Source organism: Triplophysa dalaica, chromosome 15 (genome assembly GCF_015846415.1).
Source record: "Triplophysa dalaica isolate WHDGS20190420 chromosome 15, ASM1584641v1, whole genome shotgun sequence".
Taxonomy (NCBI): domain Eukaryota; kingdom Metazoa; phylum Chordata; class Actinopteri; order Cypriniformes; family Nemacheilidae; genus Triplophysa; species Triplophysa dalaica.
Window position 1 is genome coordinate 13,494,514 of NC_079556.1, and position 26,039 is coordinate 13,520,552.

The 26,039-nt window shown below is 38.5% G+C and overlaps 1 long non-coding RNA gene across 2 annotated transcripts in view; it reads left to right on the forward strand.

Annotated features, from left to right (window-relative positions):
* Window positions 1-7: 7 nt before the first annotated feature.
* LOC130437189 (uncharacterized) overlaps window positions 8-26,039 on the forward strand; it is a 48,474-nt gene continuing 22,442 nt past the window's right edge. Inside the window, exons 1-3 of one of the 2 annotated variants that reach the window (XR_008909146.1) lie at window positions 8-240; window positions 633-721; window positions 3,490-3,605. This is a non-coding gene — a long non-coding RNA (uncharacterized LOC130437189). Of the gene's footprint in view, window positions 241-632; window positions 722-3,489; window positions 3,606-26,039 lie in introns of those variants that run through there. The other variant, XR_008909145.1, reaches the window with a different exon arrangement.

A 26,039-nucleotide genomic window follows, 5' to 3' on the forward strand; every position in this document is an offset into this window, starting at 1 on the left:
CGCCGAGATTAGGCTACAAGCAGAAGCCTGCTGTTTTAAATCTAGCACTTCAGTGATTGAGCTTCGTTTGTTAAAAATTAAACACTATTGTGTCATCTAGCAACTGAACTGAGTAATGACGTTTTAAAGTAAAGCCTCGGTCATTCAGAAATGAATGAACAAATTATAAGTGACACAAAAGTTGCCGAGTAATTTACAAACACACAGTCATCTCTCACATTAATCTTTAATGGATTTTAGGTAAGTAGAAGAACATAGCTAAACTAACGTCAGATGAAGTATACATTTGTTCGCTTTTATTTATCTTGTTCACCACCAGAGGGCTCGTTTGAATGATTAGGACTACCAGGGATGTTTATAGTTAAAATAACCCATATTCAAAGTACAGCTACAAGAATCTACTGTAGGCCTAGCCAACGGCTCCGAGAATAACAGTTACTATACTCACGTAACATTTCTTCCTTTTTCTTTATTGTGCGTCTCTACACATCTAGTCTACCGGCACATCATAAGACATTTCCTAAATTTAGTTTAAAGTTGCCTAAGTCCACTGAAATCCATCTGACTAAGCATTTCATTTATTTAATTAACGGTGACGATTAGCTAACTTGTTTTTGTTGGACTGTATGCAGGTTTAAATTGCTATGTGATGCTGCCGGCTAACCACTAGATGGCGTTATATCACCATAGCAGAAAATACATTTGGAATTCATTTCTCAAGGTTGGTTTCTGCCAAAAACATTACATAGGGTGTAAGTTTGAATAAAAGAGCTAGCATCATTTTATTACACTCACCGTAACTGTGTTACATTTTTATGTAGGCTAATAACAATACGTTTTTTAATTATTTATGACAAATGTTCGCATTGGAGATGGTGGTCTAGTGGGTTAAACCACTGAACTATTAAATCAAAAGGTTGCTGGTTCGATCCCAGCAGCCACCACCAGTGTGTCCTTGAGCAAGACACTTTACTCCATGTTGCTCCAGGGAGATTGTCCCTGTAATAAGTGCACTGAAAGTTGCTTTGGATAAAAGCGTCTGCAAAATGACTAAATGTAAATGCATTACATGTTATATCTCATAGTATATATTTTGTTAAGACAACATAGTTTCTCTGAGAGATGTGTTGTGTCTGTTTCATTGCTGTTGAAATTCCAGCTTCTTGGAATTTGTTAAAAACTTTGAAAGTCTTCCTTGTGTCAAAATGTTTTATCATGCTCAGGTCATATCCAATTGTGCATTAAAATCTGCAGGTTATTTCAATGTGTGTTTAAGACCTCGGTGTTACATACAGTATCTACATTTGAATTTCTTTCTACACGTAATCCTCAAAATGAACTTGAATACGTGTGTCAAATATCCATACAAAGCTTCTGTGGTGTCTTTCTCTTCTAAAGTTTCCCGCCCCTTTTAATAGACTGACAAAACCCCTTGCAGCTATCTAGGGCAATTATGCGTCACCTCAAATCCCTCAAATGCGATTGGCTAACTCTTCCCTCATCACGCTGTCATTGAAGCACACCTATGATCTCACCTGACTGCACGGTGGGTGTGCCTGGTAAGATGCCACTGCACGTAGAAAAAAACAACCAGGCTCTACTGCAACGGCTAAACTAATCATGTGTCAGCATTCCAAATATTAACCCTTTAAAGAGTTAATAAATTATATACGCTTTAATATTTCAAGTCTATGGGTGTCTGGATTTTCACAGTCTGCCTTCTTTGCTGCTTCTTTGAATTTATTCCAACTTAATGAAGCAGCAAAGCTGCTCATAATTGGAGACTCAAACTGTGCCAGAGCTAACAATACGTTTTGCCTAGACATGGGGTGGTGGGGGAGCATGAATTAAAAGACTTGCGCTGGCACTGAATGCGGGGAGGGGCTGGGACGCTATACAGTGTCTTTTAAGCGTGTCAGTCATCTGCACTGCAGAGAGCATTGGAGCAAGGGAAAGCTTCATGCTTCATTTGGGGTGAGTCAGGAATTGAATAGCGCAGTATCAAGGCAAAAACCTATTCACAAAGCAGGTTAGAAATGAAGAAAGAGTCTAAATGCAAATACACAAAGGAAGGAAGCATGCTTAACAACTAGGTTGTATGGGGTTTTGTGACTATAAGAGATAAAATAGGGTTGATTCAGCCACTCCTTGCATGTTTATAAAGGGTTTAGGCTTTTATCGAAACATTGATCAGATATTACAATATTATCACAGTATAGTTATTATTGCGATATATTATTACATCATTATCATTGTTCTTAATGTTCTACCTACTTAAAAAAAAAAAAAAAACATTATTATTGAATGAACATTAAATTAATAAATTATTTCACAACTAAATTACAATTGACCTGTTATAAAATTATGATTTATAGACTGCTAAAAATGATAGTATAACTATGTGTAAGATATAGAAGAATTTTAACAATAATTTAGTAGTTATAATGGCCAACAACAACAATATTGTGTAAATAAAGTATCATGAAGTGGCATTATTGAAAACTGACACAAGTCTGCACTAGAGAGATCAGTTGGATGTGCTTAACTTGTCCTCATGAGTCACGACAGCTTTTTAAATCAGTGTTTTTACTGATTTGTGCTATTGTGACGTTAACTGTTAACAAGGATATACAAGGTATTCGATTTGTCCCAAGACATTATGCAATTTTTTCTAGGCTAACCGGTAAATTATATTGTGTTTGTTATTCTGTGCGTTTGTGTTTTTTGCAAATGTTTCTTTAAGAGTCCTGGATTAGGATTAGTTTGTAAAGATTGTCTTTAGCTTTATAAGAGAACAATAGTGTGGTTGTATTAAGATATCTGGGTAAAGGTGTGCTTATGTGTGTAACATTTTCCACTGTTTTTATTCTCTAAATGCAAATGCTTAGTGGAAACACAGTTATGTTTGAATTACTAGATTACTAGAGTAAGACAAAGCTCCTAACCAAGTGTTAAACATTTATTTTCTCATTAATTGACCACGACACTACAAATCTTGATTTCCATCAACTGTCTTCCTCTGCTCTGAGATTTTCCATAAGCATGCTGTACTTTGCGCATGCAGCCTAGTAGCTAGAAAGTGTTCGCCAATAGTCTCCCATTTAAAAGCCAAAACAAACAGACACCTGTGGGAGAGTAATTTGTGGCAGCTTCTGACAGTTTTTAAACGGCGAACAGCTGTACTGTCACACTCCTCTGTTGCCGTTATGTAAACGGCCATTGCTTATCTCCCACTCAGCTTTGCATAACGTTACACATAGGTTTCCCACACTGCTTTGCATTTTTACCAGGGTATTTGAGCAGCAGGCTATCCTGTTCTCTTTCTCCATTTTTGAGATAAGAGCAATACTTTCCCCTCATTCTTTATTTCTGGTTTGTGTATCTTCTGTTAAATTTAGTGCCCCGCCGCTTGAAGTTGAGACTTTATTGTAAACAATAAAGCAGATGCAAAGTGGTTCTTAACCTGTCACGTGTTTTACTGACTCTTAGGAAAGCCATAACTTCAGTGAAGGCGATCAGGATGGGAAAGAGGAGTTTGCACAAGCGTGAACTGGAAACCTTGTTTTATCTCTCCAAGGTGTGATTTGAAGCACTGTGTGCATTATCTTCCAGGTATCATCAAAGCTTCATGTTTGTGGAAACATCATATGACAAATTTAAACAGTTTTCACCATCTCTATTTCATGGTCACTATAAAAAATAAACTTGGGTGTAACTCAAACTGTTGGTTGGTCTCTCCTCATTCTGTTTTAGCATTCCAAGAAGTTTGAATCCTGGACTTTTCCAGACGTTTAAATCCAAGCCTCTTTTAAACCACACAAAAGCTCTCCAGGTACTGTACAGAGAGCGTGAATTACGGTAATAGCTCCTGGCAGGGGAGAAAATAAGTGCAGTTATTAAAATGAATGGCTGCTGCTCGTCCTGTGGTCCAGACCCCAGGCAGGGGTGGAGAGCCAGACCTCTCAAATTTCTTCCGTCTATTACCAACACCTCCATCAATGGTGTCTTCCCATTACATGTCAAAGGCCTCTCTCTCCGGACTTTCCGTAGTTGGTTTGGCCCGGCACGGTGGCACAGAGTGGTTGTGCAGCAAATTGTCGGCCACTGAGTATCTGGCCCCGTCCTGCCGTCTAACATTTTTACAAGGCCACTGATGGATACAGTTTGGTCTTAGAGAACAGATCCACCCCCCGCTTTAGCCTTTGAATTGAGAAAAATTGTGTTTAGAACATGATGATGTCATGTTGGCTTCTGACACATCCCAAAAGTCAGTCTTCGCTCTGTGCACTTCATCTTTGTTCTTGGCCTTTTTTCTCTTTCAAAACTTCCATCATGCTTTTTTCTCCTAATGACAGATTGAAGCCATGGGATTTTAATCCAAACCCTTTACTGTACGTTGAGCAACGGTGCATGTGAGAGCAGGTAAAAGATTAGCTTTTTCCGCTCTGGGCTATCCAAACGGTTGGTACCAAACAACTGCATCGGTATGTTTTCTTTGATACTTAAAAGGTCATGTAGAAAAGATCCCTTTACAGTTTTTTTCTGTATACATGGATCATTTATCAAGTAAACTGCAGGAAGTCATTAGCTGTCCTACAGTTCAGTAGTGTAAATACTGTATATTGCTATAATAAAGATAAAGGCATCGGTTATGTCTTTAATAAAGGATGGATGGCGTCTCTCTCAAAGCAGCTGCTGGCTACACAAACTTTATGATTAGTATCCAAGTTGTAGGTGTAATGGGTGTGTATGTTTTTAATAAGGTACTTAGATGAACACCTGGCAATGGCGAGTTCCACACAGAGCATCCAAAAGAGCTGAAAGCATTACCTCAATTGCCTATTCACTAAAAGGTGTGACTGTTTAGTTTTTGGTCTATCTTGTTTCTTCCTTTCTGTAGAATTCTGATTGAATCCAGATTTTAGCTGCGTTCAGGGATGCAGAGTCAAGGCCCGAAGACAAGAGCTACAGTAAAGCGATCTTGCCTGGGGCTGTTCTGTGAAAAGCACACCACTGGGGTGCACAATACAGTGTGACCTGTGTTATTGCAGGTGCGTGTGCATATTACGTCTGATTATGAAATATGTGAGACATTTCATTTACGCTGTTATTTCAACCGCTCGGTCGGTGTTAAAGTGCTCATTTGGGCTTTAGAAAAAGCAGTGAAATTTCCGCTCCTCGCAGCCGGAAAAGAGGGAGAATATGTGAGAGTATGTTAGCTGAGAAAGAGATGTCAATGTTTATTTTAAGAAATGTGTTCTAGAGGACGACTGGCAGGGGGATGTATATGGACTGTGAAGGTGGGGTCCACGATGATCTCATCAGCCAGTCATGTCTGTTTATGTATAAACAGTGTCTTTGTCTTTAATGGGGGTAATAAAAATATACCTCTTGAGCTGATCCTCGGGGGATAATTTAGTGAAGCTTAAAGTTATTGTTTACAAACCCTAAATCCTTTGTAGTGATAGTGAGGAATTGGTCTTTGTATTTCAGAACGCAAAATTGTAGAACTTGCTGCATCTCCTGCGGTCTAGGTGTTTTTTCTCTCTGGACGCTGTGGTCCCCGTGGGTTTGTACACTCTCTGTGGACCTGTAAAACGCTCTGGAGCCACGGAGCTCAAGCAAGGGGCCCATTTGGATTTCTATAAAAGTTGCAGATTGTAAAAGGCATGATTTAGTTTGGGAAACAAATATTCTCATTTCCCTCAGGTGGTGGATCACGTTGTCTCATCATGTCTGTATTTTTATTATCTGCTTGATGGCTCGTAGTCATTTAAAAAAAAATCACTTGATGATGATTTGCGAGGCAGGACTTGGGTGTAAGGTAGATTTTCTCTTTTTGAGAACCTGCTTTGTGAATGGGTTTTTGCCTTGAAACTGCGCTATTCAACTCCTGACTCACCCCCAATGCAGCATGAAGCTTTCCATGCTCCAATGCTCTCTTTGCATTATTTAACGAAAAATCAAACTGTGTGGGGTTAGCACAAGCACGTTTTAAGGCAAACCGAAAAGGTCTGTTTTAAAATATATTGATGCTGTTCTTCCAAAACCTTGGATGTCCAAATTCACAGTTTTTTATCAGGAAATGAATAAAAAACACTGTACTTTTTGTGCTATTACTAAATGTTTATATATAATGCAATGACATTCAGAGTTCAGACATTTCAAGTGGATGTAACCGAACTCGTATGGATGAGTGATGTCTTACAAACGAACCACACCCACCAATGGGAAACAGTCATTGGGTTTTGCCTGACTGGCTTTAGTAAAATAACGTTAGTCCGTAAGTACTTCATCCGTTTACCGTTGCATTGACGTAGGGCCATTAAATTTATCACACATCATCATGACTACATCTATAACAGAAATCGTTGTTTTGTTCCTGTGAAACAGGCCTCAACGCCTGCCTGCCAATAGACAAGAGGCTTCCCAGCAAATGAGGTGCTTCCCGGCTGCATTTGATTGGCTGACAGCTTGTCACCAGACAGGCTCAAAACAAAGCCCAAATATATTATGATGTAACAGTGGGAGCACTGTTCAGAGCTATACCCTTGGGCTCTCAGTCTTTCTCAGCTTTTGAACTGTTTTTGAAGTCATTGATCGATTCCTTTGTATACACACACCGACTGACGTTTCGCTGGTATTATTATTAAAACTTGCCGCACCTTCACGCTCATGTTTGTGCTTGCTGTTCGGAGACGTCAATCATCCGCTTTAACACTCAGTGGATGTGAAAGGAAACTCAGTTGAGTTGACAGGTAGAACAAAGTGCTATGGCCAGATCGGTGCTAAAATCAATCAACCAGCCAAACGTCCACTATACGAACCACCCCGCTGGTCTTAATACTCCTCCCTGACCTGGTTCTTAGAGGGACAATTATTATGTGTGACTAAAGAATTAGACACAAAGGTATGCCACTGACTATGCCATAGTCATATCAAAGCAATGGGAGGTTAAAAAGAAACAGTTAGGAGACAAAAAAGTGTAAGACAAAAGTAGCTGGCTCTGACGGGTTTTCTATTCATGTTTATGAATGGAAATGCTTATAGCCCCCAAGATGTGTCATCGTTTTTGTACGGTCAGCCACTTTGAGTCAACTATCATGATGAAGGGATTGAAATTAGTTAAGTAAATTATTAAAACTGTCTAAATGTTCACTAGTCACAACAAATGATTTGAAAGCCTCGTATTATATATGACTTCAATTGAACGCTTTAAAGGGATAGTTCACGTAAAAAAATCATAAAATTCAGATTCATCCTCATGTTATTCAAAACTTGTGTATGACTTTCTTCTGCGAAACACACACAATTTCTAATAATATGAGAGATGTCTCTGTAATTTTGTGTCCATACCGTGGAAGTCAATGGGGTCCAGTGTTGTTTGGTTATCAATGTTCAAATATATATTTTGTGTATGGCCTAGGAAAGAAAGCCATACAGGTTTAAAAAGACATGAGGGTGAATACATGATGAAAGAATTTTCACTTTAATCATTTCAAAGCTTCAGTTGGCTTAAACCATAACTTATCTGATGAAAAAAGTACATGGAAATTTAGAAGCAACATTTCTGCTGTTCTTGTATCTGTAAAAAGCTCCTTGATATTTTGTGTATTTTACTGAGGATATTTACAGAATATGTGATGTAAGATATCAGGGGTCATATCGCTGTAATTCAGCTACAGTGAATTGATGTTGCCCTTGACAGTGGCATTGTTGGTGGGTGGTTCTGTGTTCCCATGGGACCCTGTAACGGATCTGAGAACGACCTCTACGATCCAACGAACAACAGCTTGAGCCGCATGTGACCAACATACCCACCACGATACACACAGACACACACATATGTATCGGGTCACCTCTACATTCAGCCCGCCTGGTCATCAAGTTTGATGTGGCCTCCTCAGTTTTCTAGAGCGTCTGTTCTTCTTGCGTTCCTTAAATTCCTCAGCCACGTATCAGACCACCCGGTTTTGGCACACATTTGCCCAGCAGCCCAGGTCTACATGTCTCTCCCGTGTCTTTCCCTCGACCCTTCGGCCCCCAGCGCTCGAGCCCATCTGGATCTTCTGTAACCTGCCTACTTCCCCAACCTGTGTCGTGTTTTGAGTCTATGTGACCGGCCTAGCACAAGACATTGAATCTGTCCTATCTTATATCGCCTGTCTGGACAGCGTTGGGCTGTCGTAGATACATAATCTTTCTTCGCCCCTCATCAAAAGGGATCAAGACCTCATCTGTCCTGTTTGGGGTTTAAGATGTTTGTGTCTGCGGTCAGCGCGGCAAAGGTTGCAAGCCCAGATTTCTAGATAAGGATTTAAGGATGAAAGAATGTAACACAGCAGAACAAGAAGTTTTTTCTTTATCTATTTGTGTCAACTCTGACACACACACAAATTGCAACAGTGTGTCGCTTTAGCCAAAGCATTGCGATACGCATCTCTGTAACAATATGTCTTTTGTCACGCTTCACACACGAGATGTTTTTGTAGACTCACCCTTAACATGAGCCGTGTTTTTTCCTATAATGTGAACTGGAGGATCTCTGGTCGGACTCAGATGAAAAGCATTAAGAATGCTTCCAAAATATTTAACATACATGAATTTTAACTTTTAAATTCTCGTTCATTTTTGTATTAGTCAAGCAGCATCTATTAAAGGGATAGTTCACCCAAAACGGATGATTTACTCTCTGACTTTTCATTACAATGACATTCTTCCTTTCGCAGAATACAAAAGAAGATATATTGAAGAATGTACCAAAATGTGACGTGTTTACACACAGATCACTGATTGGGCAAAGAGAATCATTGCCAGCCTCATTGGATTTGCAACACATGAATACGCATTTTAATACGTACAGTAATATTGGAATTTCGTTGTATGATTTGTCACAGTAATATAAGGATTGAGACCCTTAATGCAATGCCAAATGCTACATTAGCTTACCCTTGTGCAACGTCAAGCAAACCAAATGATTGTTGTCTGCTCTTTGCTGTAAGATATCCCAAAATCTCTGGTATTTTAGCAGTATCTTGTTTTGCTGGCATCCGCCATCGATATGCTCCATATATCTCTGTTGTACGTGTGTTTATGAAGCGTTCATAATGATGTTACGCCAGTAGAGGCGGCGCAACTATGATGATAAGTTTACAATCCCCACCCACTTTGAAACGGTTCTAAACTGCTGTGGGAAAGCAAACTGAGCCGAAGTGAAGTGAGCTGTACCGGGCCAAGTCGTTCTAAACCTGACGGTACCATGCAATGGAAAAGCGCCAATTGACTTGCATTTGTTATGTGTCTATACAGTAGAAGTGAATGGGTACTGCCGTTGTTTGGTTACCAATATTTTTTTTGTACATAAAATGGAATACCCAAGCTTTGTATTTGAGAATTTAGAGATATCTGGAGTTGGTATGAGAACAGAGATGATTTAATGAAACTTTCCATGTTTCGTGGCCATTATCTTACCGAAGAAGCCCTTCAACATGACCAAAGTATAACAAGCTTTGTGATTTCATTGTAATTTAAAGTGCATGTGTATGTTGTCAGCTGAGCGTGAACATCATGCTGGTTCGTTTGTTTAAAGTTGCATAACACTCAGAACTCGCAATGTTTGTCCCTTTCGGCCGGCTTTCTTTCGACCGGCTTCTGTGTGTTTTGTTGTGGCTGTTTGCCTGGGACTGACAGCAAACTTTGTGTCAGTTTTCAGCACTCGATGAGTCACCGTACCTGAATGGGATGCACTCTGAACATGCTAGGAAAAACAAATCTCAGCAGCGCTTTTCACTTCCTTATCGGGTAGTGTTCTCTTCTTACCCATTGTTTTCTTGTCAATAATGCCATCAAACCAGTAAGCCCCAGCCAACTTAAAACCACCAGGGAATCTCCGCCAAATTCATTGCTGTCTGTCCATTATTTTGATGGAGCAACTCGTTGACTGACAAGTGAACAAGCCAGAATGTTTACTTGTAACAAAGGCTCATAATTGTTTTTTTTCCACCGTGCCTGCCAGTGGTAATGTTTCTTCATAAAATTGAGCACAGAGTTGGAAAACATTGACAGTCTTTATATGCTCCAAGTTCTTACTCAACACTTTCATACTAATGTGAATGTAAAACTTGGTGTGAGATTTCTTTCTTTTCTGCACTTAATTGGACTTAATTTAGAGCTTTAAAATGTTTTACTATAAGATTACCTTCATCATCTGCACTTCAGAAATGGCTGCAGAAGTTTTTGTGACATTTATGAGCTGAAACATGAACCAGAGCCTTTTTTCTGCACACATTGCCTACTAAACATTATTTACTGAACTCTATTCTAAGTAGGAAATGTAGTATAGTATATCATTGACCAATCAGAATAGAGTATACCAAAGAGCTGAATAATGCATGTTTTAAACTTAATTTCATTTTAGTGTGAATTGAGCAAGAAAAGACACCCATGACGTACGTCCACTAAATCTCAGCCAGCTAAGCCCCTTCCGCTCTCATAGAGCTGAGTTAATTTGTCACCAAGCGATAAGGATATGTTTACTTAAATAAACATTACAATTTCAGCGAACCAACAGCACAACAGCTCAACATTGTTGAGTGCCTCTGTGATTACTAAGTTTTTTATCATATTTGTGGATGTAGCTTTAAATGGATAGCATGCTGCCTTTTCCCTTTTTGGTTATCGATGTATGATGTAGCGTTTGGATAATTTGACTCACGTCATTGACTGTAATCTTAAGTGAAAACATCATTGTTCCCTATGGACGCTATGTGCGCCGGATGTAACTTAGTGGACTGAGACAAAACATGTAAGCGATCATGCACAGAGTGTATTGCATTTTTGTAAGCCGATCTACCATGTACAGGAGTTGTATTAAAATTCACACAAAAATTACAATCTCTTCATAATAGAGTGCTGGGAAGTCCCATTATAAGGCAACTAAATGTCACAGACAGAAATCAACATGCTGACTTAACACATATATCAGATATTCAAGGGTCTGATATTTAAAAAATAAACTGGTCGGGTAAAACCATGGGTTAAAATTGGACAAACTTAACTGTTGGGTTAAATAGACCTAGATATAGATAAATCATTGCTACGTAATTCCACCCAATGTTTGTGTTTGTCTAGATTTGAGATGAAGTTTGTGGGCAAAAGTATAGCTATTAAAGGGAGTGTCACCCAAAAATGAAAATTCTGTCATCAGTAGAATGTTACAATGGCGGTACCCATTCACTTTTATTGGTTTTGTGTCCGTACAATAGAAGTGAATGGGTACCGCCGTTGTTCGGTTACCAACATTCTTCAAAATATCTTCTTTTGTTGACTGCAGAAGAAAGAAAGTCATACAGGTTTAAAATGACAAGAGGGAGAGTAAATTAACTGAATCTCTTTAAGCTTTGACTGTATACTGCATTCATACCAAAGTCATTTTAAAGTTTAGGTCAAAATCTTCATTCTTTCAAAATTATTCATAAATATTGTTTTGTTTAAATTAAAGCATTGGCAGCTTGTAAGCTGTGAATCATTGCGAAATACTGCAGTTAATTCTCCTCACAGTGTTACCCACATTGACACCATGGAGATTTTTGGCTCCTTCCAGCACAGGAATACAAAATGAGGATGTCGGCATTAAATAGGGTGTGGTACACATTTGTGGTGTCAGGTTGTCTTACATTCCCAATTCACCTGAAGGGAAAAGAGCAAGGAAAAGAGAACTGACTAGAGACTGGGAATAGGAGACCAAATGACAAAACCATGCATCCAATACAATTCAGCTCTTGTATAATGTTCTGGATGATCCATGTGTCCCTTTCCTGTCTCATCAAGACATTTCTTGGCCTGAATGATGAGAGCTGTGGAAATATCTGTGGGAAAAATCATGTCTTTAAGGGCGAAGTTTCGTAACCAAATTATTGTTGTGTTTTCAAGATGACTGAAATAAGTGAAGAAACCTTCTGCAGGACAAAGGTTATGTACTCAGCCAGGGGAAGAGAAAAATAGGGAAATAAAGTCATTTTAATTATAGCTGAGAGAGTTTAACTGTTGTAAAAAGTAAAAATGTTAATCCAGAGCTAGTCATGACAGATCCAGCAGGGGGCGATCTCACAGTTCCCAAGTTTCTTTACGGGGATATCTCTCTTTGTATGTCATGAAAGATACAGAGATACAGTCATATATGACTGACTCATATTTAATAAATCCTGAATGTGATTACATGCTCTACTTATGACTATTGATACTTATTGGCATATATAGTCACATGCAGATCAGATCTTTTTTAATAAACCACACGCTTTTATATATGCAGCATTGTAATTTCCTTCTCAGTCTAGTTCCTCATACAAGAAAAAAACAGGGCTGCTGCTTTCTTTGTTCACTTTGGTTGCCTGTTTATTTTCCATAGATCAGTGTTTACTATTTCAGATGATTTCCCTAGGAAAGAGAGTTTACAACAATGACATTATAGAGATTGAAGACTTCAGATTATATTTTTGCTTGGTCATCTGACATGCGTCTCAGTTTTAGACAAGAGCTCAACAGTGTTTTAAACTCAAATAGAAATAAAAACTTGAATTCTCATCAGAGACCAAATGATCTGAAGTATGCTATCCATATTTATTTTTTAGCCCTGTGTCAATATTATCTCTTTTTTTATGACATCAAGATACAAATTTGATATTTAATGGGTCATCTATTTGTTCATCTGTGTTTTCGAATTTCCCTTCCATGTGTGTGTTTCATGTCTTTGTAATCTATTTTTTACAATTCCCGGTGGTTTTAAACTAGACTGATGTTTGGATACCTTTGTTTCCATTTGATATCTCTGTGTTATGCTGTTATAAGTAGTTAAATGTTTTTTACATCTTTGTTGGTATGTTAGCCTAAAGGGTAACTGATGCTTATTTCTTGAAACGTTAGAATGCCAGAGTTTAAGGAAGTGAAACCCAAACTCCAAAAACAGTTTTTTTTGTGTGTGAATCATAATTTTCTAGCAAACATGCAATCTGCTGAGCTCGTCCAGTATCACAGGGAGTGTTTGTGTGCCGGTGGGTGAGTAGGTGGTTTGGTCGTCTGGAAGCTGATCGCTCTGGAGGGGACCTCCAATCATTCCCCTGATATGGTGAAAAGTGCAGTGCTGCAGAAATGCATTCCAGCTCAGGGAGAGAGCAGTAAGGCTTCCACGACTATCAGGTTCTTCTGCACGCCTGTGGCTTGGGCCCAGCGGTTCAGAGTTTGGTAAAAAGTATACATCATTTGTTCTGAAGTGGCCAGATCTGACACAAATGTGGGCTCTTTATGAAAATGAACAATTCTGCCAACACCAAGATGAAAGTGGGTGATGAGAGTGGAGTCCAGCTCTAGCACTTCACTATGCTGGCGGTCTGTGTGTGTGTGTGTGTGTGTGTGTGTGCGTGTGTAATGTTATGTGGCGTGGGTGTTTTGGGCCCGTGTGTTCTCTTCATACAGCCCAAACAGATGGATCAGCTCAACTTAACCTCTGCTCAGTTTTATGTGTGTGTGTAAAAGAGAGAGAAAAGCTTGATTCCAAGAACTAGTGAGCTGCCTATCTTTACCGTTTTGGGAACAGACCGGTTTTCTTTCAAAACGAAGGCATTACCAAGCTATAGGCATGTTACCTTCCAAGGTTTTTGGCAAATTATAGCGATTAACTGTAGCAAATTTTTTTTTTTGTAACAAAAATTTTGTTCAGTTCTGTTCATTTAAATTAAATAAAATATTGGTCTATTTTTTGAAAAACGTAAACTAAATGAAAATGAGAAATATTACCTCATAAAAAACTTCTAATTAAGTTCATGTTGAGGCCCAAAAATGATTAACTGAACATGTATATAACTAAAATTGAAATAAAATAAGTGTATAGCAAAATGATGAAAGCACAAAAGAAAAGTGCTAAAGGTGCTAAAATACTGAATCTATCTTGAAAACATATATTAAAATAAAAAAAACGTAAAAAAATAATAAGATTAATTTATTTTACTTTAAATCCATTCAAATCTGTTAAAATGAAAGGGAAATAATTTGATAATTGGTTTTATGTAATACTGAAAAGTATAGTGATAAGTGACTGACAGATTTAGGATTTTACCCAATATTTTTGGGTTTTGTATTTTTTTCATATTTAAATAAGTGTGGAATGTGTTATGCTCTCTATGTAGTAGAGCTCTTTAAATCAATCACTTATAAAGTGTAGTATTTGTTGAGATGTAGACAGCAAGGCAAGCTCGCCATTTGTTGGAACAGAGCTAAAGAGAGCACAGTGTGCATCATGAAAGTTGTGGAGGAGGCAGGAAACGTCTTTGGACTACTAATAAGGATGCCATTATGATAAAAAGGCTCCTTAAGCATCCTCTCTATACTTTAAACCAACCATATCAACCTGCCAACCATAAACCCATTATTTGCGTTTATACTCATATGTAACATCCCAATTTTTGCTTTCTGTTTTCTACAAAAGATCCCAGCTAAAGTATAAGATGAATCCATCGGGCTTAGTTTTCCATGGGCAATCGTCCATCTGACTGAAGGGGGGCGGAGTATCACCAGCCCTTTACCTTTGGATGAACGCTAGAATTCTTTCAGAGGGACTTTGAGTTGCCAAGTGAAAGGGAGTTTGAGTTAGGCAGGGGAGATGTATGTAGGTTCTCTCCCTTGCTTTCATTCTTAACATGAGCTCGATCCACTTGTCTTCTCTCCTGCAAATGAAAAGATAACATTGACACTCCCCTTTGTACTTTGTGAGACCGGCTAATTCCATGCCAGATCAGATACGGAGCGTCGCCTGTCTACTTATTAACTCGACATGCTATGCGTCCGCATGTCCGTGAGGGCCTTTGTGTCAGTGCTTGTGTTTTTTGGCCATTTGTAACATGCAAACAGTACGTCTCGCTGAGGAGCAGATGTTGCTCTGAAACACTTTCACTTCCTTTAATGAAGTGCCTTGCTTCCCCGTCCACTTCCTCTTTCCCTTCTTCTTTTATATTCCTACAAAGTGATGAATATGTGATTTGAATGCTGTGTGAACGATGCTGTAGACTGGGCTTAGGTTAAATTTAACATATTAGTCAAATAGTGGTTAAAAATGTTGCTTAACACCCAGAGGAAGTTTTTTGTTTCTTTATAGGTTGCTCTTGGTAAACTTGGGGTAGGCAGTTGTTTAATTGCATGGTTCATTTGAGCATAATCTTTGTCTTTGATGTTTTTTCCTAATATTCTATAGGAGAATCGTATGCATGCAATATAATCAAAGGGCATCATAATTGATGTGGAAAGTGTTGTTCATATGATTTGATGGGGAAAACATGTGATGAGAGAAATTAGGCAATGTTGACTTTTCTTCTGAAACTCAACAGGAGACAAATGTGAGACTATTGCTGTTTTTTTCTCAGAAGATACATGTCCAGTAACTCACTTGCTCGCCACCCAATAGAACACACAATAGAGATATTAATGAAGCACACATCCAACTAGTTTCAGCTTCTTTTAAAAATATCTGATCAGCAACATCCTATAAAATTCATATAAACTGCAACACTGATGCGGCAGTCCACCTTAGTCATGTGCCCATCAGGGGATAGTGATACAGTTTGTTTTCTATAATAAGTGATGTAGCATGCTACTCCCTGACAGCCGCACGGCCCTGATCTCATATGTGTGGGTGTTTTGGTGTAACGGAGGAAGTGATTATTTTTATGCCTGAATACAGATATGAGAAGTTTCACGTGCGAGTTTTAGAATTTGTTTTGCGAACAAGAATGTGTTCTTGTTTTTTGGCTTGAAAATAAAAGTGAGTCACTAAAACCAAGTGCAGAGTATCAGATAATTACTGCTGCCATGGAGTATTTGTCAAAATCTCTGTCAAATGTGCATGTGCACATTACACATAATCAAATCTCACTACAATATCACCTAACGCACCTGTTGATGTGAGTTTTTTGTGAAAAACTGGGTCTGTTATTTCTTTATATTTATGGGCTTTTTGCCTTTTATTACGATAGGACAGTGGAAAGGTGACAGGAAAGTGCAGGGTAGAGACAGAGGAGGAGGATCGGCTAAGGACTGCATGAGACAGAATTGAATTTGTGTGCTGTGAGCTACTAACACAATAATATATTAAACACCTTTTCTGTTTTATTTACCTGGCAGATATTCTAGCTGATGGCTAAAAGAGCAGTAGAAAGTTAAATATAATACTAACCACCTCTACTACACAGGGGAATTGTGGGATATGGGAGGATGACCACAGGGTGATGGACAAGAATAAGACATTTTTTTATATTCTTCCTTACTCGAATGATTTGTGAAATTTGCTGTGAGGGAGATCAAACAGCGAAAATTAACTGGTACTACTCCAGCAGTAGAAAGACATGTGTGCTAAGATAAATTGGGATAAAATGATTTTACTGATCTACAGCACCTTTCTACACCTTTTCATGCCTCTCCTGAACATGTGCGAGACATATGCGTCAGCTAGCTTGACAGTGGTGTAATCATTTGACTGAGATTTTTGTGCTTTTGACAGATTTGCCCTTTCCATGTCCACATTGGCCAGAATAACCACATGATTGTTTACCTCGCATAGCTCTTAGTTTAACTTTTTTTAACGGTGTTTAAAGTTTAGCTATAACATAAGGTTTAGTGTTCTGTAAATCAACTGTAATTACGCTAAGGCTACCAAACACTGCGTACTGGCACCGACATCTGTTCTTATAGAAAACTAAGCCAATGGCAACATAAGGGTAACAAACGTGTTTGTTATAAACTTGCTGTTCTTTCAAAGACATGTTGTTTGAAGTGTTTGCATTCCATGCTGGTCAAGACTGGTTTATTCTTCTTTGTACTAAAATGATGCTGGTTTATCTCATTGACTAGCATCGCAATGGCTTATAGACCAGCATGGTTTTTGTAGTGATGCTGGTTGACAAAGAAAGTCTTGTTGGTTAAGCATGTCCTGGTCCTATAAACACCTACAGTACGATGAAAACGCTGACTAACAAAACAAAAATTTTACAAGGAGACAGAAGGAGACGGAAGAGTGTTATCTGCATAGCCTGTAGTTTCCTGTCTGTCTTCTCATACTGCAGGACAGGAAGTGGCTGGTATCTTCTTCCTATCCTCATTCATCTCCTCATTTATTTTCCTTTCCTCATGCACAGAAGATCCAGCGGGTGCACTGCTGTGACCTACTTTCATGAAAACTCAATAGCAGGGTCTGTGCCAAGACGTCGGGCTTGCCAGCGGTCTTGTCACCCTAAAATACAAGACGTCGGGCTTGTCACCCTAAAATACAAATCTAAGGCATAACTGGGCCAAGGTGGATGGGAATGGGCGAGATCACTTGTAAACCACTTCGCCAGGGAACATGTCGCAGTCTTTTTTGTGTCAACAGGGACGGGCGGCTCGCAGGGTTAGCCATGTCAATGGAGAACTCTTTGCCCAGATTTGTGGTCATTAAACGGATTTATGGCACCCAGTGAAGTTAATATGTATGAACGAGTGGGAAAATCAGGCGTGTAAATTACAGGATGTCTTATATGGGGCTCTTAACACAGTTTTTTAATGTGCTCAGTTCTTCACCCCCCATACTCTCTCTCTCTCTCTCTCTCTCTTGTTATCATTCTTTCTCTAGTCTGACCTGCCAACTTCCAACACCCCTTTGCATAGACCTGCATAATGGAAAACCTACATCATTACTACAGTCGCTCCCCATTTTAGCCTAACTTAGATCCACTCTTACAAACACAGCTATTTGAATATTTTCTGGGGGACCCTTAGCGAACCCATCATGCAGCTGCACTTCCTGTTGCTGTGACGTTGGGAGGAGTTGAGAGAAGTTTAGGCAGGTTTTTTGGTGGGTCACCCTAATGAGCAGATCTTCCACTGAACCAGGTTTATAGGGCGGCTGCCAGCATCATTAAGAGCGCCTCATAATTGCCCTTTGCAGTCAAAACGTAAAGCTGAAACATCTGCTGGCTCCCATCCACCTCTGCTGATTTCCTCTCTTCTTCTCCAGTTTCTGCTTGGCTCTATATACAATTAGATCCCATGCCAGCCTATGCGCCCAGCAGCCCAGTCATTATACGTAGGACAGTTATATTCCCACACTCCCCAAGTTTCGCTTGACAGCAGAATGGAGTGCTGAGTACAGTTTTTTATTTAGTTTGTGTAATATTATAATATACACAGAATATATATATAAACCCGCCAGATACATACGCTCTGCAAACAAACGACGTCTCATAGTGCCATCCCAAAAAGAGAAGAAATCACTCTCACATAGCATCTCATTTGTGGAATGATCTACCCGCTGCTACAAGATCAGCAGATTCTGTAGCCATCTTTAAGAATCGGCTGAAAATACATCTCTTCTGTCAGCACCTGTAGTTCTGAATTCTATTTCTTTTCATCTCTTTCTATCGTTAAAAATAAAAAAACCTTAGCTTGTATACTTTGGTAGGTTATATGAGACCATTTACATTAAGTCATTTAGCACACGCTTTTTATATAATGATATTATATGACGGCAGCAACAAACAGCTTAGAACAACAAAGCTTACGTAGCTGTTATACCAGCTTTGAAGTCAGCATGGAATGGAAGCTGCGATGGTGGGGTTATATACGTATAGTGACTTATATTGGAGTAAAATAGAGTAAGCATTTTAGCACTTCCGGCTCCATGGGTTTTTGGATTAATATCTGAAATATGATCTGTGGTTAACAAAACTTCTATATATGTTCACGTTTTAATCTATGACATAACACACCAGTTATAACTCGCATTTTGATTTTTAAAGCTTTGTCACGTCAGAAAAATGTCAGTTGCAAACAATGTTCTAAATGTTATTACAGACGTTGTCGGGGGCGTTAAAAATAATACAACATGGGTGCAAATCTAAAAAACATGGAGAGACATTTATTCATTAAGTAGTTATTTATCAGGAAATGTATTTATAATATAGTTTAATAGAGTTGTCTGAGGCTTTGTGGTGGTGGCATTGGTGTCAGGCGACCGTGGTGTAGTCTGCCTGATGTTAGTTTTTCATATCTGCAGATTGTATCTAGGCCTAAAAATTGATAAATGTGTTTCTTTGAAAAGATAATCTTTTTAGACAAAAATGTGTAGGTATCAATTTTTTTAAATCATATTTTTTGTGATATTCCAGAAGTCTATGGAAAAAAATTCTTTATAAACTTTCGGTGGGGGGAGCAAGTGTGGCATTACCTTTCAGGATACTTCATGCCTGTAGCACTTTATGGCCTATGGAATGACATTTTTTTGGGCAAGAGAGTAAATAATAGCATACTGTCCTTTTAAATACATTGAAACAGAAGCATCAAAAACAGGTTTTTCTGCTCCTCTCATTTGTTCTTACTCTTTTTCTGTGTCAGTCTATCCAGCATTTCATTTGATACATTGACAATTATTAACCTGTTAAGGACAATCCCTCATTGTCCCATCCGAGGTCCCTAATACACTAGAGACCCTGTAGCCATCCAGTCAACTGCTTGATAATGCAGCCACTGTCTGCCTCTCTTTGCCTCAAGTTCTTTGTGAGGAAAAAAGTTGGTGCCCTAGAGAGAACAAAACGGCTCTTGGTTATGACCAAGAGAGGAAGAAACATTTTTTGTGCAGTGTTTTTGATGTAATATCCTGTCGGTCAGTCCTGCACAATGGCAGAAGAATTGAAAGGGACAGTCTGAAGGAGTGCTGTAATTAAAAGTACATTAATGAGCAAGATTTAAATCAGTTGTATGGGGACCATATTGAGGAAATTGTCTAATAGCACTTATACCACAGGATATAAACACAAAACAGCACGAGGAAACAGATGTGCATAGAGCACTTGTCATGACATCTGCAGATGATAAACAGACAATAATGTTTAACAAAATTTGTCCCACTCTTATTCTGTTTCTTGATAATGACCTACCGTACACTTTTTATACAAACTTGGGTTAGGAATCCCTTATCTGAGACATCTGAACATTTATAAAGAAACCCATTTTAAGCTAAATATGAAGAGTTTGGTTCCAAGATGAGAGAACTCTGTTTAAAAATAAATAAATCATGTTTTTATTATGTAATCATGTTTTTGTTGTGTTTTATTGTGTTAGTTAGCTGTATTTTTTAGTAATTATGGCTTAAATCAAAACAAACCAACAGTTTGATTGATATTAAGTGGGATGCACAATAAAGAAAACATGATTTTATCTCACTTTGGAACAAAACTCTTCATATATTCACTTATCTGTCTACCTGTCTTCTGAATGATGTTTTGTATCTTTTATAACTAATTGGACAGATTTTTTTTAGTAGTAGAGCAAACATATATACAGTCTGTATCTCATAAACGTGACTGTACTGCTCAAATGTTTTGGTAACCTCCACCAAACAGCACCTGTGCTACTCAGAATAATAGTTTCCTGGTGATAGAGAGGCTAAAGTTCTAATCAATTAAATAATGTTACTGCGATAATTGTAAGTGCGATACACATAAACTAGTAAGCTATTCATTCATTCATAAAAATAACACAAAATGTGAAATACAGTTCATATATATCTTTTAAGTCTTTCCCCAGGACTTCATGGGAGAGTTTTAACTAAACTAGGCACATTTTATAACAGCCAAGTTTTCACATTAGTCTTGTGAACTTACCTTTTCTAGTTAATTTTTATTTTCCTCTGTGCAGTTACGTGCAGTTTCTGAGTCCATCACTGCCACGGCGAGCCGCGTTATGCTGCGCACAGCGTTTACTGTTCACTGACCTAGCATGTTCATCTGGTGCTTTAACACAAATGTGACTGATGACTTTAGACGTGTGTCAGTCCGGGCAAGCAAGTGGACTCTGTTTTCCACTGACTCAAACACTTAAAAAAGCTTGTGCAACCGACAAATCCGCGGTCAGGTTTACCTCGACCTCTGTCCTTTTTTTGTTGGTGTAAGTGCCTTGGTGCCATTTGTGGATCACATGTCACAGTTCATTGTGAGCATTTAAGTCATAAGTCTTGAGCAAAGAATTAACCAGCTTTTGACGAGACATAGAAAGTAAAAGCAAAATCGTGTCCAAAGGTTGTTTGTAATCGTTTTGCCTCGATTATCTGTCTTTGATACTGATACTGTCTTATATGGGGTGATTGTTTGCTATAGGACAACTCACCTAAAGTTACCCCAAAATAACTTTAATTCTTCTGCAGTACACAAAAGAAGATATTTTGCAGAATGTTGGTAACCAAACAACAGCGGTACCCATCGACATGCATTGGTTTTGTGTCCATTGTGAGATCAATGGGTACTGCCCCTGTTCAGTTACCGACATAAGTTAAATCGACTCAACAACTTGTGAGAACTTAAAGTTCACCCAAAAATGAAAATTCTGTCATCATTTGCTATCCCTCAAGTTGTTCCAAACCTGTATACATTTCTGTCTTTTGATGAAAACAAATAAAGATATTTCGAAGAATGTTAGCAGTTTTCAGTTTTGGAACATCATTGACTACTTTCACAGTCTCCTCTGTTCCTCTGCCTTTAAAGAGTGTATTGGATCCTACCTTCGTCTGTGCTCCGTGGGAGATTTGTTACAGACATTGTAGGAAATATTAAAAGGGTAGTCAGAAGTGCCCCAGAACTGTTTGCTATCCTAAATTTTTCGATATTTGTTTCTACTATGGTAGTAGTGAATAATTTCCATGAATTGAAAATTGCTAATATTCTTACAAATATCTTTCTCTGTGATCAAACAGAAAATAGAAATGTATACAGGTCTGCAACAAATGGTGACAGAATTTTTATTTTGGGTGAACTATCCCTTTAAAATAGTGAGATGAAATGACTTGTAAAGCCAATTTGATTTAAGGCAGCAAAATAAGTTTTGCAATGTGGCTGTTTTGCATAATAACTGTCTGATTTGGCAGCAACATATTTCAATCGGGCCTTTCTAAAGAGTTGAGAGAAACTGAGCTCTGGCAACTGCTCAACAACACTTGGAAGCATGTTATGCTTGGGTCCGTCCTTCCAATCGATCACCTGTCTGTGTGAGACAGAGGGGATGAATAGAACAGGAGAGGGGAGGAAACCATGTGTGGCAGTAGGCGCTCTGGGAAGGCAGCCCTTTGGACAGCTGGACCGTCGGTTCGAGTTTCCCCGCTTAGAGAGGCTGAAATTTCAGCCCGTTGCTAATCGAGGGCAATAAATGATTTGGCTCTCAAAACAACCACATTGTGTGGGTTTCCCGCCCTTTTCTTGTCCTTTTCTTTTTCAAACACATTGCACAAGAATAACCCCATCTGCCTTGATCTAAAACCCATAAGATGGCACCGAATGGCACAAGTTCATTAGTTTGATGGGCTGGTTGATTTTGCCACAATGTGTATTGTCAAACTTAAGGGCCCGGTTTCACAGACAAGATTTTGCTTAAGCCAGGACTATGCCAGGATAAGTTAGGATATTTAATTCGCTCTTATAAAAATGCCCAAGAAAAAAACAAAGGTGATTAAAGGCAAAGGTGGTAAACCTGATGTGGGGTCAACTGGTGCAGGGTGTTTGTACAAGGAAATGTTTTTAGGAAGTACGGTCTGCTTACATGACATTTATGTAAGGCCACACTCGCTTTATGAACGGAACACAACAGGATGGAGAGAGGCTGTGAACCGGCCTTGGTCATGAAAGGTTCACAGCTTTTGGGAAGGATATACATTGCCAATACTAACTGGATACATGCTGTGTGCTATGGAACTAGATTGCCTATTTAGCACTGTTATTTAACTTTTTCTCTTTCAGCATGACTAGGAATAGCATGCAAAATTCAAATTCTTTCATCACCCAAACCACCCAAACCGAGACCTCTTAAAGGGGTCATATGGTGCCGTGTGTCTTTGGTGTGTTATAAGTTACCTATGCAGTATTAGACACATAATTTTAAGCGTCGGAACAAAAGATTCATTCTATCAAAAAGCGAATGCTCACCCAGACCTGCCTGAAACGCCTTGTGTTACCACAACCCCACAAATGTATATCATTTTGTGGTAGGACTTGACTAAGACCGCCCAAATGTATACGCAAGTAAGATGGGCGTACTTGTAAATCTCATTGTATCGTCACCGCCGCAGCCATGTCATGGAAACGCTGTGTGTTTCATTGCGAATAGAAAGCCTCTTTGTTTGCCTTTCCAAAAGATGAGACGACTAAAAACGAATGCTTATATTTTATTTACAATACTGTTCCAGAATAGTACAATTCGAATATTCAATTGTGTGCAGCGCATTTCGCAGATCATTGCTTCATGAACCTGGGAGAAGTCAAGGCCGGCTGTGCACAAAAGCTTTTGTTAAAAAGTAGGGCAATTTCAGCCATTACAACTTCGCAGGGACAGTCTGGCGCTCTCAGGTTCGCAGCCTGTAAGCATATTTTCATTGTAAAAGACTTTGTAACAAATTAATGCGAGTTGAGTTTGTCGTGTGTTTGTGATCTGCAAATGCAGACACAATATAAGTCCCAATAATCAGTAATTATGTTCCTAGTAGAGGCAACAAATGTGGTGTTTATAAAGTTTTTTTTGTCTTTGTTGAGTCACGGCGAGACTGGTAGATCATTAATGGCAAATCTTTATAACGTTGTACATAAAAGGTAAAACAGTTAGCTATAGTTTTTAACTATTTAACAGAATATATTTCTTAAAAACCTGACCAATCCTTTACATCCTGATCAAGTCGCGCTGGCAAAGTTGGTGAATCGGCTTGATCATCTTCATTTTCCCGATCGGATTCGGGCTCGAATTGATATGGAAAGTACGGATGACATTTTATCACCTGTCTGTACAATTGCTTGGGAACATGATGTTCCGAATATGGTAAGAGGAGTTACATTTCCGTCACATGTTTGCAGTTTTCAACCAATCACTACGCACTGGTTAACTGGCCAATCATAGCACACCTCACTTTTCAGAGCGATGAGCTTTGTAAAAAATTTGCTCGTTTAAGAGAGGTGGGGCAAAGAGGAGAAACAAACATACGCGGCATGAGATAAACGGTATGTGGAAAATACAGCATTTTTTTATTTAAATTGTGTCTACACATTGCATTACATCTCAAACAAATTTGCATTTTATGCATTCAAACATCAGAAAAATAAGCCCACCAACCAAAGGAATGGATGTTCCAGTATTTTATGACTACATATATTTTGGTCTTATTAAGTTTAAGATTATAAGTCTTTATTTGGGAGGGGGCGTAAAGCGATGCAACCTATACAAAGGGGGCCATACTACAAAAAAGTTTTAATGGATACAATTAATATAGGAAACAAATCTGATAACTGATAAAGATAATGATATTAATTAAAGTTGACACAATATAAAAACTGTTGGATTAACATTAAAAATGTTCATTGGTTGCACGTTTTAAGGTTGTGCTTACCATTAGTTATATAAATTGCCAAAAGTATGTTGGTTAAATGAATATGAAGTTTTCCGATTTTTATTAAAGTAAATTATTTTTAGTTAATGTGACTTGACATTTTCATCTATCCTTTTCGAAATATTAAAGGAATAGTTTAATTTGAAATAATATCCTGACTCCTCCTAGAGTTGTAATGGCATTCATTGGATAGATCCCTATTTTTAAAGCTACAAAAAGTGCAACCATCTATGAAGTATAAAGTAATACAAAGAGTAAATACATGTCTTATGAAGTGAAACTATTAACATTTTGTGCAAATTTTGCGATGTTTGGATGCAAACCTAATACATCACTAAACACACAAAATGGCCGAACACAGGCACCTATCTTGTGCATTGAGATATTGAAATACAGACATAAATTATCATTACATAAGCTGCCGTAAAACTAAAGTTGTAAACATATTCAAATGCAGAGCAGACTGACAGATATAAAGATGTGTATGATTGGTTTAATTTACTAAAATACCCTACATAGCGTTGGGAGATTTTTTGAATCCCCAAGAACTGTACAGGTGAAATAAAACTTTGTGATAATATCAGTTCTTTGCTGATAAAGGTTTGAACCATTCAAACACGTTTTACAATGTGTACAGTACACTTGTGTCTAAACTCAGCAGCAATATGTATAAACCATTAAGCTGTTAAACTATAAAGACTGTTCGCTGAAGCCCAGTGGACATAGTTATTCAATTTTCATTGGCTTAACATTTTCATGCAGTGCAAATGAGTTAGATGATCACATTCTGTTGAAGCCAGCACATATATTTAAAGGGGCTTGGGGTTGAGGTATAAAATATGAATTCGTACATAGTCCTCCTCCTTCATAGATAAAGCCTTATTTACCAAATGCTTTTTTTATTGCAGGCAAATAGCTTGTCCTGGTCTAAGATTTAAAAGACAGCATCATCATCTTATGTTTGGGCTCCACATCACTCTTCCTTCCTCTCCATCGCTCTTATTCTTCCTCTCTTCTTTCATTTGAGGAGTTGAGTTTGTGAATTCTCTACGGCCTCCCAGGGTTTCTGCGGCTGGCCTGAGACAGCTGAACAAACAGAGGCTTTTCTGGAGCACTGCTCAACCATAGCAGGACATAACTAATGGGCTCGCTGAGCGAAGGGGGTTGTGGGGCGGGCTGTTCGTGTCCAAGGTACCACGGCACTCTTTACAGACGAGATAAAACTTTAAGATGGAGTTTGTTTTCCTCCAGTCGTAATCTATTTTTTAGGGTGGGGTGAAACAATTAACAACTCTGTAATTATTGTTAAGAAGGAATGTGTTTAACTTCCTGGTGTTGTGGTTTTAGATATGTGACTCACACATTTGGTATCAGTTCGCTGGGTATTTGAAGCTAACCTCTAAAAGCACACCGAAACATACTTTACGCTTTCAGTATTCCCAATGACTTTTGCATGCGCTACCAGGTGCCAGATTGCAAATTTAAATCTCTGTGGTTGTGTTTTGTTTCTGTATGGGCATTGTCACAAATAACTCACCGTTTCCACTGAATGTTTGTTATTGTTGGATTATGATACGCCGTTAAGTGTTATAAAATGCACGGTAGA